Source organism: Anolis carolinensis, chromosome 4 (assembly GCF_035594765.1).
Source record: "Anolis carolinensis isolate JA03-04 chromosome 4, rAnoCar3.1.pri, whole genome shotgun sequence".
Classification (NCBI taxonomy): Eukaryota; Metazoa; Chordata; class Lepidosauria; order Squamata; family Dactyloidae; genus Anolis; species Anolis carolinensis.
Window position 1 is genome coordinate 143900345 of NC_085844.1, and position 18973 is coordinate 143919317.

The window sequence follows — 18973 nt, forward strand, 5'->3', positions numbered from 1 at the left end:
AAGCACATGGCTCCTTCTATTTTATATTCTATTAAATGTTAAATAAAATAAAATATATAATTGGAATGCATGTCAAGTCCATCTTTTGGGGGGTGAGTCTAATTTTTCAATAAAAGGTGGATGCACTACAGACTATAGTCTGAATTTTATAGACACTGATCAACAAAGCTGAAATTAGGTCCACTCCTAGCACTATTATTTGTATTTAATCATTATAGTTCTTGCTTCTTCTCTCCTAGAGCAGCTAATAATAATACTAATACAGTAGAGTCTCACTAATCCAAGCTAAACGGGCCGGCAGAAGCTTGGATAAGCGAGTATCTTGGATTATAAGGACTGATCAAGGAAAAGCCTATTAAACATCAAATTAGGTTATGATTTTACAAATTAAGCACCAAAACTTCATGTTATACAACAAATTTGACAGAAAAAGTAGTTCAATATGCAGTAATGTTATGTTGTAATTACTGTATTAATGAATTTAGCACCAAAATATCACGATATATTGGAAACATTGACTACAAAAATGGCTTGGATTATCCAGAGCAGGGGTCCTCAAACTTTTAAAGCAGAGGGCCGGTCCACAATCCTTCAGACTGTGGAGGGGCCGAATTATCATTTGAAAAGAAAAAACCGAACAAATTCCTATGCACACTGCATATGTCTTATTTGTAGTGCAAAAACAACAACAACAACGAAAGAAAAATATAATATTTAAAAATAGAAACAATGTTAACCAACTCAAACCGATCAGGATTTCAATGGGAAATGTGGACCTGCTTCTGGCCAACAAGATAGTCAAGTGAATTAGGATTATTGTTGTTGTGTGCCTTCAAGTCATTTCTGATTTTGGGCGAGCCTAAGTCAAAAATGTATTTATTATTATTATTTATTTATTTACTACATTTATATACTGTCCTTCTCACCCCGAAGGGGACTCACAGCGGCTTACAATTTATATGTATATACACTATATTATAGTTTAGCATAGAACAACATTAGCATTATATATTACTATATTGAATTATACCACTATACCAGGGGTCCTCAAACTTTTTAAGCCGAGGGCCGGTCCACAATCCTTCTGACTGTTGAGGGGCCGGATTATCATTTGAAAGAAAAATACAAACAAATTCCAATGCACACTGCATATGTCTTATTTGTAGTGCAAAAACAACAACAACAACAACAACGAAAGAATACAATATTTAAAAATAAAAACAATTTTAACCAACATACATTTATCAGGATTTCAATGGGAAGTGTGGTCCTGCTTCTGGCCAATGAGATAGTCAAGTTAATTAGGGTTGTTGTTGTTGTTGTTGTGTGCCTTCAAGTCATTTCAGACTTTGGGCGAGCCTATGTCTAAAATTTATTATTTATTTATTTACTGCATTTATTTACTACATTTGTATCACACCCTTCTCACCCTAAAGGGGACTCAGAATGGCTTACAAATTATATGTACATACAATATATTATATTATTAGCATAGCACAATATTAGCATTATATATTACTATATTGAACCATACCACTATACTGTAATATTATTAGCAATATTATATGTAATATAGAATATATAATCTATATTATTATATGGTATTATTATTAGTGTTATATTGTATTACATTATAATATTATGATCAATATTATATGTATATACAATATATGATATTATAAAACTGAGGGCGGGGGCCAGGTAAATGACCTCGGAGGGCCGCATCCGGCCCCCGGGCCTTAGTTTGGGGACCCCTGATCCAGAGGCTTGGATAAGCGAGGCTTGGATTAGTGAGACTCTACTGTATCTTGTGTCTTCTCTCCATAGGAAGATTTGGAATAACCAATAATATTTCTTACCTACTTCTCATTGTTTGAGTTACTTACATGACTCAGCGATTTCTGTACAATGGTGCCTTGAAAAAAAACCCAAAAGTCTCTTTCACAATTCAATGTGTACTATTTATATCCTTTGATTTCAGTTTGCAGAAATTGAAATAAGCTGAGGATCAAGTGGGAGAAGTGAGAAAATGAGGCTGTGGTTCAGCAGAGCTGAAGAGGGGCAGGATAATGCTCTAGAAAATGGGAAAGGGAGAAGGTAGAAGGGGGCGAACCAGAAAAGGAAGGGGGAATGGAGAGGGGGAGGGAAAGGAGGAATAGGGGAGAAAGAAAGAGAAAGAGAAGAAGAGGAAGAGGACAAAGAGAAGCCAAAAAAAAGCAAAGGAGAAAAGAAAAAGTGAAGAGAGGGCAGAGAAAGAAGAGAGAAGATATGAGATGGGACATATAAGAGATGTGTGAGGTTTGTATGATGTGTCTGATATGTGAAATGTATCAGGCGTCTGATGTGTGAGGTCTGTGAGCTGTGTGTGGTGTATGAGGTGTGTGTGATGTGTGGAGGGGAGAAGAGCAAAGAGGTGGGAAATAGTGGAAGGAAAGTGGGACATGAAAGGTAGGGGGAGAGGGGAGCGGAAGAGAGGGTGAGGAGAGGGAGGGGGAAGGAAGTGGGGAACAAACTGTACCATAATGCATTTCATAAAATGATAGAATCGTTAAACCCCCTGCCAAGAAGCAGGAAAACCACATTCAAATCACCCCCGATAGATGGTCATCCAGCCTCTGCTTAAAAGCCTCCAAAGAAAGAACCTCCACCACTTGTAGGAGCCATTTCAGAGGACTGAACATTCAGAGCATTTCCACAGTTGGAGACACATCCCATAATGTAGCTTTTCCCAAATGACAAGAATTAAAGACATCATTGGCAACAGAACAGGCCTGGGACTTTCTCTGCCATATGTGTGACCATCTTTATGGTACAGATAAGATTGAAATTCAAAAAGAAACGGATCAAAATCCCTCCCTGTCCAATTAACTGGGAGTGGGGGAGTTCCCAGATTGAAAATACTTCATTTTCAACCAGTTTTAGCTATAAAGTGTTGCAAATGAAGACACAATCAGTCTATTTGTCACACTGAACAGTGTGTTAACCACATAAACTCATGGAACTCAGTCTTCCTAAGAAAACTTTTTCAGAAAAAGGAGAACTGGGGAACAGAAGGAACTTCCTAGTTTGCAGGTACCAGGCAGCATATCCATTCACTGTTTCTGATGATTCCACGTGGCCGCAGATCCACCGTTCTCTGGAAGCCTTTACCACATAGATCACAGCCAAAAAAGGCTTGACATCGCCATGTTTCTGACTTGTTCTAAAGCTGAAGCTCTTGCTGAAATCTTAGTTGCTTGTGGCTCTTCTGATGCTTCTGGGGCTTCTCACCTGAGGATAATGATAAGAAAATTCCATGGCATAAGATAGCTTCACTAGTGAACCTGCCTAAATTGTAAAAGGCTATGAAAAGACAATTACAAAAAAAAATCATTAACTAACAGGATCTGTCAAACCTTCCTGGGATATAGATTTGAAGTCTCCAAAACCAATTTCCTTCTGCATTTCCCACAGGTCTTAACACAAGTCTTAACAAAATATTTGACAAAATAGCATTTCTTAGCACTTCTCAAATTGGTTTTAATTTTTTTTTGAGCATTTTGGATTTCAGATTTCTAGATATGATATGCTTGCTCAACCCATACTACGATATTCTTGTAGCAAGTGCATTAATGATGTTGAAGTTTGGACTCCACACTTAAAAGTGCATTGGATAATGTATTAAAGTTTGTTCAATGATAGGACGTTTTTCAATAAGCAAATCAGGTTCATATCCTTATTCACATCCTTCTCATGTTCAGTCTTTCCTGAGTAGTGAAGTAATTTGAACTATGACTCCAGAGACCATGGTTCAAATCACTGATTGGCCCTGGAAGCCCACTGGTGACCATGGACAAGTCACACTTTCTAATTCTCAGAGGAAGCCTCCTGGTTGTGTGCCTTTAAGTTGTTTCTGACTTATGGCAACCATAATGTAACCCTATCACAGGGATTCATTGGCAATATTTTGTTAGGTATTTTTACCTTAGCATTTAGTCTGTATACAAGTAGCTCTGGTTCTTAGCAACCCTGGAGTTTACCTGATTTGAACAGAAGACACAGAGTATATTTCCAAAACAGGAAGGTTTTCTCTCTTGTAGTTCAGCAATACAAAACAGTCTGAATAAAACAATCTCTCTATTTCTACTCAACAACACATTCTTCAACCTATCTCTTTCTCCAAGAAAACAGCAACAACGCCAATCAGCAATACCAATCCACATTGAGGTGAAATGTTATATTTGCTGTCCCAATGTATACAAATATTAATGAAACAACTATTACATTACTTCATTCTTATTGTCTGGGATTACTACATAGTTGCATTAGAAACATGATTACATCAGCCACCAAGATTTGTCTAATCGTCCTGACTTCATAATTAATCAGGAATATACTTATATACAAATTCTAACATATTTAGGGGGTGGAAATGAGAGGGGAGAGGGATTGCTTTTCTGAATAAATCCTGCCAAAAAACAAAACACTGATAGCTTTGCTTTAGGGTTACTATAACTTATTGCTGCACCACAGCAATAAGACACTACTTTAGAGGGAAAGAATACGATGTGGAAACATGTGGCCTTGGAAGTTCGATCTCTTCCTTTGTCGGGGAGGCCCTCCTCTCGCTTCCACCGGTCACAAGCGCGGTTGGTGGGGACGAGAGAGAGGGCCTTCTCTGTAGTGGCCCCCTGGTTCTGGAACTCGCTCCCCATGGAGATCAGGCAAGCCCCCACCCTGATGGCATTTCGGAAGAGCCTGAAAACCTGGCTTTTCACCCAGGCCTTTGGTTAAGATCGCCAATCCCCATCATAATCATAACTATATTTCCTGACCTTTCTGCATTGGTCACACTTCTGGTTATCTGACATTACCTCAGGGCTCCTCTCATCCCAAATTGACCTCAAACGAATGTGTAGCACTTTATCTATGTTTTGAGTTTACAACTTATGTGCACTTTGCTAATCTACTATTACAACCTCACTGTTTTTAAATTCTATGTTTTTAATAAGTGTGTTTTTATTCTTTTTGGTTAATTTGCAAATATTACAATTGGTGCATGTTATTGTTTATTGATGTATTGTATATTGTTATTGTTTTATATTTGATACTTCTGTGAGCTGCCCCGGGGGAGATGGTGGCGGGATACAAATAAACAACAACAACAACAACAACTTCTTCTTCTTCTTCTTCTTCTTCTTCTAAATGTAGCCAATTCTCATTGAAAAATGTCAGGGTATTGTGTATTGTGAAATGTTAAAATCAATCTGGTTTCAGCAATTATGGAGTTAATGAGAGTCTGCTATGATTGATGTATCACAGGACCAATGGGGTCAAGTGTGTTTTAACCGGGACTTACTATCTTGTTCCTGTGGAATGTAGTGGGAGTGTGTTTTCCTGTGTTGAGCGGAGAACAGCGATGAGCAATGGCTGTGTGTGTGCATGATTCTTTCGGAAAGGACTCATGGAGGAGAAAGGACTGAATTTGCTCTATCTGTAAATAGATCATGTAAATAAAGTTGTTTGCCGTTGGACTACCAACTGAACCCTCATCTGCTGGAGTGAGTTTGTCCAGTGCTGTTTTTCCACACGGGGAAACAGTCTGGAGAGAAGGATGGTGAATTTTTTGGATTTCACTCTGCTACACATCATCCCCGCTGACAAAAAAACCTTGAGAATAAATACAACACCCATCATCCTCAGCTAGGAACAATATGCGATCTTGAGTTCAAATCATCTGGCAGAATCCCCTGCAATTTTCACCAATGAAGTATGTGTCATGTTCTGTTTAGAGATCACACTAACAGAAACATTTATTTATTTGTTTGTTTGTTTGCTACATTTATATGCCACCCTTCTCACCCCAAAGGGGACTCAGAGTGGCTTACAAATTACATTCATCGAATTACAGTGATGCCTTTGTTCACTGAAAGCACGAAAGGAACATTACAATGCTTTGGAGACCTCAAGTACTGGGAATTCACCTGTATCGCTGAATGGGTGCTTCATGCCAGATTTCTGATGGAATCTTTCTCCACAATTCTGACATTGATAAGACTGGTTATCTCAGTGGATGAGAAGGTGGGTAGACAAGACAGAGGGTCTTGTGAAGCTTTTTTCACAGATCTTGCAGTCTAACTGCACAAGGCACTCCAGTACCCAAACAAAGGGTTCAGTGACTTCTTTCCCTCATCAGAAATTTCACGTGTGAAAAGTGAATGAAAAGTCAATTGCTTAGACAACATATGAGCATCACAACTGTGTACAAATTCTTAGGACAGACTGGCAGAGAGAGAGGCCAATGGGTATGATAAATGATATTTTTACAATTAGGTTTAACAATGTTTTTTAGAAAACTCTGAAAGGGAAAATGAACCAAAGTTCACTTTATAAGCCCATGCTCGTTAAAGTGCTCTACATTTTGTTCTTCAAATGTATCATATTTTGTTAAGTTAAATTAAATAGAAAGGAAAAAGAAGAAGCGAATGTTTTAGCCTCAATACATCTCATATTTTTTTCAATATATTCCTTCATGCTAAAATTCCCTAAAGGATGTGACAGACTCAGTAATCTGTAGAGGAACAAAATATGAACCCTGGAAAACAAGTTTTTTCCTGACAGCCTCTGGAACCTGCAGAGGGCTCCATGATGCTCATCCCCTCTCTCAGTTCTTTCCTTCTTCCCTTGACAGTTTTGCCACCAACTTCCTCAAATTCCATGAGTTGCTTTATAGAAATCTGTACATGAGTCAGTACATCAGCACATTCACCTTCTCCTAACTGCAGCAACTGTAGAGTTAATGGCTGTGTTAAGCATGATTGCAGACCGGGGTCTCTCTCATAACACTGGCTTTTATTTCTCTCTCTGGCTTTAACCATCTCCACACACTTCCCTTGTGATGGTTTGTGTGTGTTTGGTCGCTCTGATCAGGAGCCCACACCAGCTGTGGCCCTTGGGGTTACAAACCACAGCACAGTTTGCACACTGTTGTAATGGGCCATAGAAGGCACATATATTCCACTATGCACTTGACAGGAATTTTTCTGTCCACAGACTTGATGATATGAAATGGGCCAGAAAGATATGGGTGAAACCTGGTGTTGAGAAAAGAGAGCAGAGATGTGGCTCAATTCAAGAAAATTCTCCAAACCTCAGTCTGTGCTTGGGTGGTTCAGTTCTTCTTTAATGGCATAAAGGGAGTTAATGTAATGTTACATTAATCATGTGATTTGATTTTTGGATGCAAGATTTTCTGTTCACAAAATACATAGAATGGGGCCATAATCTACCCTGTTGTCATGGAGCATGGCAAGGTGTTTCACTCTTTCCTTCCCATTGGGGTTTCAGTTGAACTCATGTCTGTCTTGCACTTAGTGGAACATCTCATGGGGAAATGGAATATTTCTCCTCAATCCAAACAACAAAGATCAACGGAGAAGGAAGCTTCCTTGCCAATTCAGAATTCCAGCAGGGAAAAATGAGTTGAAGACCCCCATGCCAGGAACCCAGCTACCCCAATATAAGCTGTTTCAATGAAACAGAGAAGGAAATGCCAAGACTATATAGTAGGACTTGTAGAACAAACTTTGTACGATGCTGCATTTGACTCACGTGAAGAAACCATGCTGACGAACGTGGGGTAACCAAGGAGCTTTGATTTCTGTTTGAAGCCACATTTGTTCTTCTCCTGGTGAAATTGAGAGGAGGTCTCCACATAAATACCAAGAGCTGCTGCTGAATCAGGAGCTGAGTCCAGCAGAACCAATGTCACTACAGAGTCCCAGTGCTGAACTTCACTCAGATCCAAGAATGGGCAAGGCATATAGTTCTGTACCAAATACAATAGAGTCTCACTTATCCAACATAAACGGGCCGGCAGAATATTGGATAAGCAAATATGTTGGATAATAAGGAGGGATTAAGGAAACACCTATTAAACATCAAATTAGGTTATGATTTTACAAATTAAGCACCAAAACATCATGTTATAAAACGAATTTGACAGAAAAAGTAGTTCAATACGCAGTAATGCTATGTAGTAGTACCTGTATTTACAAATTTAGCACAAAAATATCACGATGTATTGAAAACATTGACTACAAAAATGTGTTGGATAATCCAGAATGTTGGATAAGCGAGTGTTGGATAAATGAGACTCTACTGTACCTCTGCTCAGGTATTCCCAGTTTACTCCTTGCCAGGTGGAGGGGAGGGGAGGGGAGGGGGAGAAGGGGGGAGGGAAAGGGGGGGACGAGGGGGAGGGAAAAGGGAGGGGGAGAGAGGGGAGGTGAAGAGAAGGGGGAGGAGAAGAGGAAAGGAAGCCCGAAGAGCAAAGAGAAAGAGAAAAGAGAAAAACAAAGAGAAGAAGGAAGACAGAAAAAAGAGAAGAAGAAAGAAGGAGAAAGCAAAGGAGAAGGAGAAAACAGGAGAAAAGAAAAAGAGGAGGAATAATGGAAAATAAACGAGAGAATGAAGTGAGGAGAGAGAAAGGAGAGAGAGAGAGAAAGTGCTGGGAGATAGGAAAAAAGAGAGAGAAAGACACAAAGAGATATAGAAAAGAAAAAGGAGGAAAAGAGAAAGAGGTGACATGAAAAGGGAGATATGAAAAGGGCCAGATGTGTGTGCGTGGTTTGTGATGTGTGTGGTGTATATGAGGTAATCTGAGGTGTGTATGTGGTGTGTGATGTATGGGTTCTGTGTGATGTGTGTGAGATGTGGGGAGGAGGCAAGGGAGGGGGAAGGAGGTGGAGAGAAGGAGAGAGAAGAAGAGGGAAAGGAGAAGAGGAGGGACGGAGGAGGGTTGAACACTCAGACCTTTGCCACAGCTAGACACACATCCCGCAATATAGATATTCTCAAATGTATTTATTTATTTATTGTACTTATATACCGCTTTTCTCACCCCTAGGGGGACTCAAAGCAGTTCCCAACATAATCAATGGCAAAATCCAATTCCTTACATGTATAAAACAACACATATCAAAACAATAACAATGACAATAGATTAAAACCATTAAAATTATAAAACTATAAAACAACAGTCACACACAATACATAAAACATTTCGGCCTTGCACAATCCTGATAATATATTTAACTATTTCCATATTTCCATGTTTCTATCATTTATAGAGTTGGAAGGGACCTCATGGGCCACCCTGTCAAGAAGCAAAAAAAATCGCATTCAAAGCACCCCTGACAGATGGCCATCCAGCCTCTGCTTAAAAGCCTCCAAAGTGAAAATATAGCTGGGAATGGGTCAAATGTCCAGAAAAGAAGGAAATGGGCAACTCATCAGGAAGAAGGGAAAATGGTGGATTTCCCCAAATTCCATGTGGATCTCACTTCAGGTCGTGTTGTCTACTGATATCTCTGCAAGATCACAGCCAAAGGGCTTGGCAGTTAAAATGGCAGTTAAAACAGAATATCGGAGTTAAAGGGTAATATATCACCCTTTCACAGGGAGCTCCTGTGGTGCAGTGCATTAAGCCCTTGTGCCAGCAGGGCTGATGACTTGAAGGTTGGGTTGCTGACCTGAAGGTTGCCAGTTTGAATCCAACCTGGGGAGAGTGCAGATGAGCTGCTTCTATCAGCTCCAGCTCCATGCGGGGACATGAGATGACTCCCACAAGGATGGTAGAACATCAAAACATCAGTGCGTCCCCTGGGCAACGTCCTTGCAGGCGGACAATTATCTCACACCAGAAGTGACTTGCAGTTTCTCAAATCACTTCTGACACGAAAGAAACCCTTTTAATTTTATAGTTTGACAAGGCCCAAGGGAAGTGTTTTTCACTTTAAAATTTTGTGAACAGCAGGCTTCCTAAAGAAAAGGCAATGTGACAATGTAAGACAATTACCTTCAAAGGGTCCTGGCTTAGGAGGGAAATCAGGCAGAGAAACTCAGTCTCGTGAGAGATGCAAAAAGCAAAGTTTATTTTCAAATAGCTATGAGAAGGCGGGACAGCCATACACACCCCAAAAGGTTTGTATTTGCAAATGGTTGCCGCAAAGCATGTCGTAGCAAACAAAGAACTTTATATCTCGGCCTTATCTAGAATTGACCAATGGCTGAGGGTCTTCCTCACCTTCCACACCTACTTGGCATAAGTGATACCAATGACCTAACTTGTTTACTCTGAGCTTTCTTCTCTCCTTTCGAACTTCCTGAAGGGAGGGGTATATGCAGGGACAAAACTACACAGGCAATAGTTTACTACTTTCTGGCTTATGGTCCCTTCAACAAGGCTAATATTCTCCACTCTCAGCACAGTGAAACTTCTCAGAAGTTTCTATTTCTGATCAAAACTGAAAACACGAACAATAAATAAGACCCTTCCCCTTCTTTTTTGAAGGTTTATTTTATTTGATGGGCTACGTTTGCCAAAAATGGGATGGGGCGGGCAGATATGGGTTCTGCTCTGTGATGCCAACCTACAGGAATAACAGGTAGATTGCAACACCCACACATCATAATTATTCACTGTGCTGAGATCTGATGGGGGATAAAGTCCAGCAACATTTGGAGGTCATGCCAGCTGGGAGGATTCTGTTTGATATCTATATATCATCATCATCATCATCCACCATTACATCCAGCTTACATCCAGGATCATCTTCTCCCATATAATCTACCCCAGACACTGAGGTCCTTTTTTGCGGGCGGGGGGGGGGGGGGGGGAGAGAGATCTACAACCAGCCAAGAGCAACTTGTCACCCAGACAAGCTTTTCGTCAGGCGAATCAGGACTGTTGAATGACCTCCCAAACCAAAGACCTATCTCTTTCATTAGGCCTACCCAGTCAATTTTTAATTATGAAATTTAAATTATTCCATGTGTTTTAAAATGTATATTTTGCAGAAATATGTCTTAATATCTACATTTTACTGAATATTTATATGACTATGTTTTAACTCTGCTGTACCTTGCCTCAAGTTGTGAGGAGAGGGATGTAAGAAATATTCTTCTTCTTATTGTTAAAGAAGCATTAGGAGCAACCATCTCTTGTTACCTTTTTGTTCAATTACTCCGGCAGATAAACGATGGAACCCACTTCACAGATAATGAGACACATAAAAAACACAATGCATTTTTAATACAAGTAAAGAAAGCACATGAAGGAAGTTACTGGCAATCTTCTAATTTCCCACCATAACCATCTCAATAATTTGTTCTGATTTGTAGGTTAGATGATTGAGATATTTGCCCTTGATTTTATTTAATTGTCCTTGCTCTTGACTGTGATGTTCCAACCTTTAGAGAAAAAGATGTTCTAAATAAACCTTATATATCATCATCATTATCTACCTGCTAAAGTCAGCCAAGAGGCAATGCAATATCTGAACACTAATTCTAGGAAACCTTAGAAAAACATTAATGTATATCTGACTGAACATTACTGTATTGATAATCTTATAAACTAGTGGTTCTCAACCTTCCTAATACTGCAGCCCCTTAATACAGTTCATGTTGTGGTGATCCACAACCATTAATTATTTTCGCTGCTACTTCGTAACTGTAATTTTGCCACTGGGGATGGGCTGTGGTGCAACTGGATTGATTTTGTCATTTGGGAATTGTAGTTGTTGAGTTTTATAGTTCAACTACAACCAAAGAGCACTCTGAACTCCACTAATGATGGAATTGAACCAAACTTGGCACACATAACTCCCATAACCAACAGAAACTACTGGAAGGTTTTGATGGGCATTGACATTACGTTTTGGAGTTGTAGTTCACCTATATCCAGAGAGCACTGTGGACTCAATGATGGATCTGGACCAAACTTGGCACGAATATTCAATATTCCCAAATGTGAACACTGGTGGAGTTTGGGGAACTAGACCTTGACATTTGGGAGTTGTAATTGCTGGGATTTATAGTTCACCTACAATCAAAAAGCCCTTGAACCCCACCAATTATAGAATTGGGCCAAACAGGTGGATCGGTATTCAGAGTTCTCTGCCTAAGGGGTTCTTAACACCATCAAAATATGTGTTTTCCGATGGTCTTTGGTGACCCCTGACACCCCTTCACAATCCTCACAGGGGTCCCAACCCCCAGGTTGAGAAATGCTGTTATAAACAATATGGTTCGTTTGAGCTGTTGTTTCTTAAGCAGAATTCACACACAGAATTATAATAGTTTGGTACTGCAGTAACTGCTACAGAGCATGTTGTGGGCTGGACAGAATGAACATAAGCTGAAATTAGCTCCTGAAAGGGTTTCCAGGAGAGCTCTGCCTTTCTACTGTAATGTGACACAGAGCTTCACCAAGTCGCTGAAGGTGTTAATACAAATGCATTAGGAGGAACAACAGTGTGCCTTCTTCCGTTCCCCTTTCCTTCAATTACTCTGGCAGAGCAAAGCTATGGAATCCTCTTCATGAAAACTGAGTCACGTACTATAAGTAAAGGTTTCCCCTGACTTTAAGTCCAGTCATGTCTGACTCTGGGGGTTGGTGCTCATCTCCATTTCTAAGCCGAAGAGCCGACGTTGTCCGTAGACACCTCCAAGGTCATGTGGCCGGCATGACTGCATGGAGCGCCGTTACCTTCCCGCCGGAGTGGTACCTATTGATCTACTCACATTGACATTGAAATGTTTTCGAACACGTACTATACACACTGCAATTTAATGAAAGTAATGGCATTTTAAAAATATGCTGTTTGAGCTGTTGTTTCTTAAGCAGAATAACTTCAAATTTCACACTGTCTCAATAATTTGTTCATGGTTAGATGACTGAGATATTTGCTTTGTTTTACTGTTCACAACATTTCTTTGGAAGAATTATTTTGGATACTTTGTCCATAGGTCAAATCATTGGAGCAAACCCCAGGGTTTCCATCCAAACATCCAAGATGATTTCCTGCATAGTAAAACGATGGATGTGAAATTAAAAGGACTGATTTCAGGTTAATTTGGTTTGGAGGGTATGTGACTACTTATTCCACAATCTGTTAGTTCCATGTTTAGGTCTATACAAAGAGCCAGTCTTAAGTGCAAAGCTAAGCAAGACACCACTTAAAGACTCTGATAATGAAAGAGCTCTAATACTTAAAAAAAAAAGAAAATTCTTGTATATTTCAATATTTCATGCACATTTTTTTCCTGCAATACTTCTTAATAGGCTTGATCGATCCACGAAAAATTTGATTCTAAACTAGTTTCAAAACTAGAGGGGGGCAGCGTTTCGTTTCTGAAGGTATTTCCGAATTTTGCCCCCCAAAAAATTCGAAATTAACGAAAATTCGTTATCTTCAAAATTAATTCGTTAATGGCGGACGCGCATGCGCAATTCCCAAAAACAGCACAGAGGGAGAGGACTTTACAGGACTCTCCCACCCTCATTTTTTGAGTGATCTTCTTCAAACTTGGTACAGTGGTAGAACACATTTAACACTGATAGCTCACCAAAATTTGGAACGTTTCCCTTATCCTCTGATTTTTGGCGAATTTTCATAGCTTTTATAATAAACCATTTTTTAATAATTGCAGAAATCTGTTCCTGGTTTGAAAGTCTTATTTCCTGTTAAATTGGGTTGTCTTTACTGTGAAAGTCATTGTTCTACTTCAGAAACTTTGTTTTTGTGGCTGAAACTTTGTTAAATTGGTGTGTGTGTGATATATACTGTGTATATATATATAGTCCCTGCATATGTGTGTGTGTGTTTGTGTGTGTGTGTGTAAAGGTATCCCTTGACGTTCAGTCATGTCTGACTCTGGGGGTTGGTGCTCATCTCCATTTCTAAGCCCAAGAGCCAGTGTTGTCCATAGACACCTCCAAGGTCATGTGGCCGGCATGACTACATGGAGTGCCATTACCTTCCCGCCAGAGTGGTACCTATTGATCTACTCACATTGGCATGTTTTCAAGCTGCTATGTTGGCAGAAGCTGGAGCTAACAGCGGGCACTCACTCTGCTCCCGGGATTTGAACCTGGGACCTTTCGGTCTGCAAGTTCAGCAGCTCAGTGCTTTAACACACTTCGCCATCGGGGCTCATGTATATATAATATACATACACATACACACAATGTGGAGAATATGTGGAAAGGTAGATAGATAGATAAGCTGGGAGCCACAGCGAAGGCACCTTCCTGGGAGCAAGGTCTAATAATAATAATAATAATAAAAAAAAAAATCCCTTACAATATCCAAGATGGCTCACTGCTACAGAATCTTGGGAGGTTTAGTTTGGTATGGTACCATTATTGGCAGAGAAAGCCAAGCTGTAGGAGTTGAAATCCAATCATTTATCCTCCCTATAGAATCAATTTTATATGCATTTTTAGCTACAGAAAAGCTAAAATCAGGACAGTAAAAGAACAACACCCAGAAAATGGGAATTCCAGACAGGAAACAATCAGGGCCAGCTAATACCTCCCAACAAAGGATTCCCCCAGGTAGGAAGCAGCCAGGCTTTGAAGCTGCAAGGCTATTCAATGCTAATCAAGGTGACCAATTGCAACATTCACACTTGCCTCCCACAGACAAGAGTTCTTTCTCCCACCCTGGACCTTCCACAGATATATAAACCCCACTTGCCTAGCTTCGCACAGACGTCAAAACCTCTGAGTATGTCTGCCACAGATGTGGGTGAAACGTCAGGAGAGAATGCTTCTGGCACATGGCCATAGAGCCCGGAATACATACCACAACAGTGTGATCCCAGCCATGAAAGCTTTCGACAACACAACCACAGTATCCATTCAAGTTCATGTAGCGTCGTATGGAGACCTGTATTGGGGGGAGGGAGGGTGCGAATCTGGGCCCCTGGGAGTCGTAGTCCTCCCTCCCTCCCTCCCCGGGAGCAGCCGAGGATGGGCCTGGCCCACACCCCCTCGCATCCCGGGCCTCTTCCTCCTCACCGCCGGGCCCCTCTCTGTCTCTCTCGGTCTCTCCATTCCCGGCTCCATCCACCGCCTTCTCGCCTCACAGAGAGACACCAGGCCTGAGCTGAGGCGAGGCGGCGGCGGCCATTTCCCCCCTCCGTCTTCCTCCTCCTCCTCGGCCTCCTTCCCCCTCGCCCCCTCCCATTGGCTGAGCCCGTGACGCCCCTTTTGCTGAGGGGCAAAAGGAAAGGGCCTGAATGGTGGGAGTTTGGGTGATTTGCAAAAGCTTTTTTTTCCTAACGAAAAAAACGACGAAATAAGAAAAAACGGCCTCTCGCGATTCGAAACCGCGATATCCAGACGTGTGGACAATCAAGGCCGTATATTGCTTCAAAACTAACGAAAATAACGAATTAATAACGGGTAACGGGGAAATCGAATTATTTGAGCAAGCCTACTTCTTAAAGTTGATGGCAATTAGTATCCTACATCAGCTACTATGATCTCCAACAAACAGTGGGGGTTTATTCCAACTATGAGCAGCCCACTTTGAAAATGCAGGTTTTTCTTTCTTTTTGCTATTGAGCTGTGTACATGTTAGATCAGGCATGGGCAAACTTGGGCCCTCTGGGTGTTTTGGACTTCACCTCCCACAAGCTGGCTGTTAGGAATTGTGGGAGATGAAGTCCAAAACACCTGGAGGGCCCAAGTTTGCCCATGCCTGGGTAGGATCCCGTAATTCTGTGTAATGCTTACATTGCACAAATCACTACTTCTGGCTTCACCTTGAGCCCAAAGGGAATCACATGAGATTGCTGATGAACAGGATCTAAGGGAAAGGGGTTTTTAGATGGTGCAGATGACAACTTCAGGCCCACTGTATTCCATCTTTTTCTTCAGAATCCATCCACAATATCTGTCCTTTTGGTACTCCCTTACAGGCCCCAGATCCATCTTCAATTAATGCTGAGGCCTATTTCACCTGAGATACCATAGACAAAAATATGGGGTTTAGGAAAGGCTGAAAAGCGACAAAGGAACCTTCAGGCATCTCAAGAAACAAAACAAGATATAGTGGATGCATCTCTTTATGTATTTTAAGTCTTTTTGCTTTGCTTCACTGCTGTCAAACCAAGGCTGGCATCCTGTTAGTGAAATATTTACATATATACATGCTTCTCCATTAAAGACTAAAACTACAAACAAGGGATGCAAACTGAATGGGTGTTCTACCCTTAACATCAAAGGCCTTCAGCTTTTAACTCACAGGGCCATGAAAGCATCTACAGCAGACATCTTCAACCTGTGGTCTTCCAGGTGTTTTAAACTTCAGTTCCCAGAATTCCTGAACATTGAATAAGCAGTCTAGGCTTCTGGGAGTTAGAGGCACAAATACCTGGAGGATTGCAGGTTGAAGAAGCTGATCAGTGTTCAATTAGTAGTAGTTCTCTAGTACTTGTATTTTCTTGGCTATCAAGGGTAACAAATGCATGATTAAAAGAAGTACAAATTATTGCAAAAGCAGTTTATTTGTTTATTTAATTATTCCACAGTTATTTCACCCATTGGAAGGTTTTTGTTGTTTAAAAGCAAATGTACATACATCTGTTGTGTTTTCTGTACTTTTACACACTGTCTAGTAATCCAGCTGATCTTGCATCTTCTATCCAGTGCTTGAACAAGCTTGAAAGACATGGCATTGAAAACGAACCTGGAATGATTTAAAGGCACATTAAACAGGTACACACACTTCTCAGCTAGCAAACCTAGATGTATTCAAATTTAAAGTTTGGATCCAGAATTATTGGAGGGAACAGGGAGAGTTCTTTCCCTTGAAGTTGTGGGACTTTTCCAAACAGCACAGGAAAGAGGGAAATCAATGAAAAGTACACTCTCTCTTCCAGGAGGAGTGTCTTCTGTACTAGTCCTTTATGGAAGGAGAAGGAGCTCTTCCACATGCAGGAAGGCAATTCTGGATCCAATTCTAAGAATGTGTTTGGGACTGAGAGATTTTGCCGAATTGTATAATAAACAGAACAGTCTTGGTCCAAATGAGAGACAGTCTAGAATGGCTAACTGGAAGGTAACCATTCAAGTTACTAGTGTTCATAGAATACTGCTTCAAATCCTGCTTCCAAACTGATATGGAAAAAAATACAAAAGGGAAAAAAAGTCAAAGGTTGGTTTTTATGAAATAAACTCTTAAACTACAGAGCTTTCATTTGTTTTATTTGGACACTGCCCTATGGGAAAACTGTATATATCATTGAATTCAGGCCTTCAGTCATTATATAGCATTTTAGCTCTAGCAACGTAAGCAGAGCAATCTATACTGGCTGAATGTCTGATTGCCAAAATAAGATTAATTAATATAAGGGACAAAAAAAGTTACACTTTACTCCAGGACGTTCAATAGCATGATTAGAAAAGTGTCACCATTTGTGTGACCCTGCAGACCCACATTTAACAAACGTTTCAAAAATGTAGGGGATACGGGACACAAAAAAGGTTCTCCAAGGTCACCCTAGAGCAGTGGTTCTCAACCTGGGGTCCCCAGATGTTTTTGCCCTACAACTCCCAGAAATCCCAGCTAGTTTACCAGCTGTTAGCATTTCTGGGAGTTGAAGGCCAAAAACATCTGGCGATCCCAGGTTGAGAACCACTGCCCTAGAAGTTATAACAGGTTCGTAATTTCTATCAGTGGTTCAATACTATTTTAGGTATCCTGTTAAATAACAAGAACATGGCTTATTGAAATTATGTCAGTAGAATTTTTTCAGAAAAAATACACAAAAAAGGATACAGCGAGAAAGGATACACTTTGCATGAGAGTATTATTGCAGTGTTTACGCAGGAATGTTTCTAAAGAACAGCAGAATATGGTTTAATCCTTTTATTCTCTGTTACAGGTTTCTCTTTAGAATGCCTATTGTAAAAGAGTGGTCACCTTTTAATCTTTTGACAAAACAAGAAGAAATGTGCACAACAGCTCTGAATCCATAGCAAATATATATCTATATTAACAACCTTATCAGTACAATGTCAGAGCTCATAGCAGAATTCTGTTTTTTAAGTCATTTACTAACGCAGATGTTTTCTTTCTTGTTCCAGTGTTGTTCTGCCCAAGATTGCAGTCTCAGGAGCAGTTACTCATCATCTTTTAAAGAGAGACTGGATGGCCATCTGTCAGGGGTACTGATTGTGCCTTTCCTGCATGAAAGGAGGTTGGACTAGATGGCCCATGTAGTCTCGTCCAGCATTATTATTCTATGAATCTATGATCTTTCTATTTCTGCCAGAATATGATAGCATGATCCAGCTCCAAATCTACCCATCTATACTCAGTATATCATTTTCAGTGAAATGACACGCTAGGGAAGCATTAATCTCGGGACAATATTCATTAGCTACTTCTCACTCTTGAGAGCATATAGCTACAAAAATCACATTTGTGTGGACAGCTATTATTCTAACCCTCATCTTATTTGGCACTATAGCAAATTCATCCCCTTGTGATGAGTGAACTTGTACTGAAGATGAGGGACTGGTAGCAGACATACTGTACACTCTAGTTATGTTTATTGACAAATACAGTTACATCCCCAACATGAATTAAGATCAACTAAACATGAGATAAAGTCATGAAGGTTATTAACACAGCAGAAGGCAGTTTGATTTTTAAATTATTCATGCTAGAAAAAGTTCTTCAATCTGTGCCAATCTACAATCCATGTATGGCAATGATCAATTTAGTCTCACAGACTGTCATATAGAGATAAAACATTTTGGATAATAAAATAAATGAAAACATACTCTGACAATGGCAGACTTGGGCTTCCCTCCAGGAAAAAATGCCCAATAGAAGTCAAAGTGTAATGCTATGTACTACACAGTATTTATGGGACAAACAAAATTTGGTTAATAATAATCAAAACAGTAGATTTTGAAGCAGCATGACTCATTTTTCTACTGTACTGGTGGAAACCAGATTAATTCTCTGATGTATAGAAATGGGACTAAAAGGCCAGATGAACCAATTTCTAGACACATTGTTGATTGGCATCTTGGATCCCAACTACATTATGGCATATATCCAAATTCTACTGTGAGACGAGTAATTTGCTATCCCTTAACTTTTTAAAACTCCATCTCCCCATAGTA

General features: G+C 40.2%; 1 protein-coding gene and 1 long non-coding RNA gene across 5 annotated transcripts in view; both read right to left on the reverse strand.

Annotated features, from left to right (window-relative positions):
- Nucleotides 1–1939: 1939 nt before the first annotated feature.
- LOC134298290 (uncharacterized) lies at nucleotides 1940–5136 on the reverse strand. The gene is made up of 2 exons (XR_010005297.1): nucleotides 3964–5136; nucleotides 1940–3270 (listed from the first exon to the last, which is right to left on the reverse strand). It is a non-coding gene; the product is annotated as an uncharacterized LOC134298290 (long non-coding RNA).
- Nucleotides 5137–16322: 11186 nt separating this feature from the next.
- The window catches only part of rnpc3 (RNA binding region (RNP1, RRM) containing 3), a 29607-nt gene continuing 26956 nt past the window's right edge, over nucleotides 16323–18973 (reverse strand). The window contains exon 15 of one of the 4 annotated variants that reach the window (XM_062977950.1): nucleotides 16323–16523. The gene's annotated coding sequence lies outside the window, so the exon portion shown is untranslated. The other 3 variants (XM_062977949.1, XM_008109133.3, XM_062977951.1) reach the window with 3 other exon arrangements.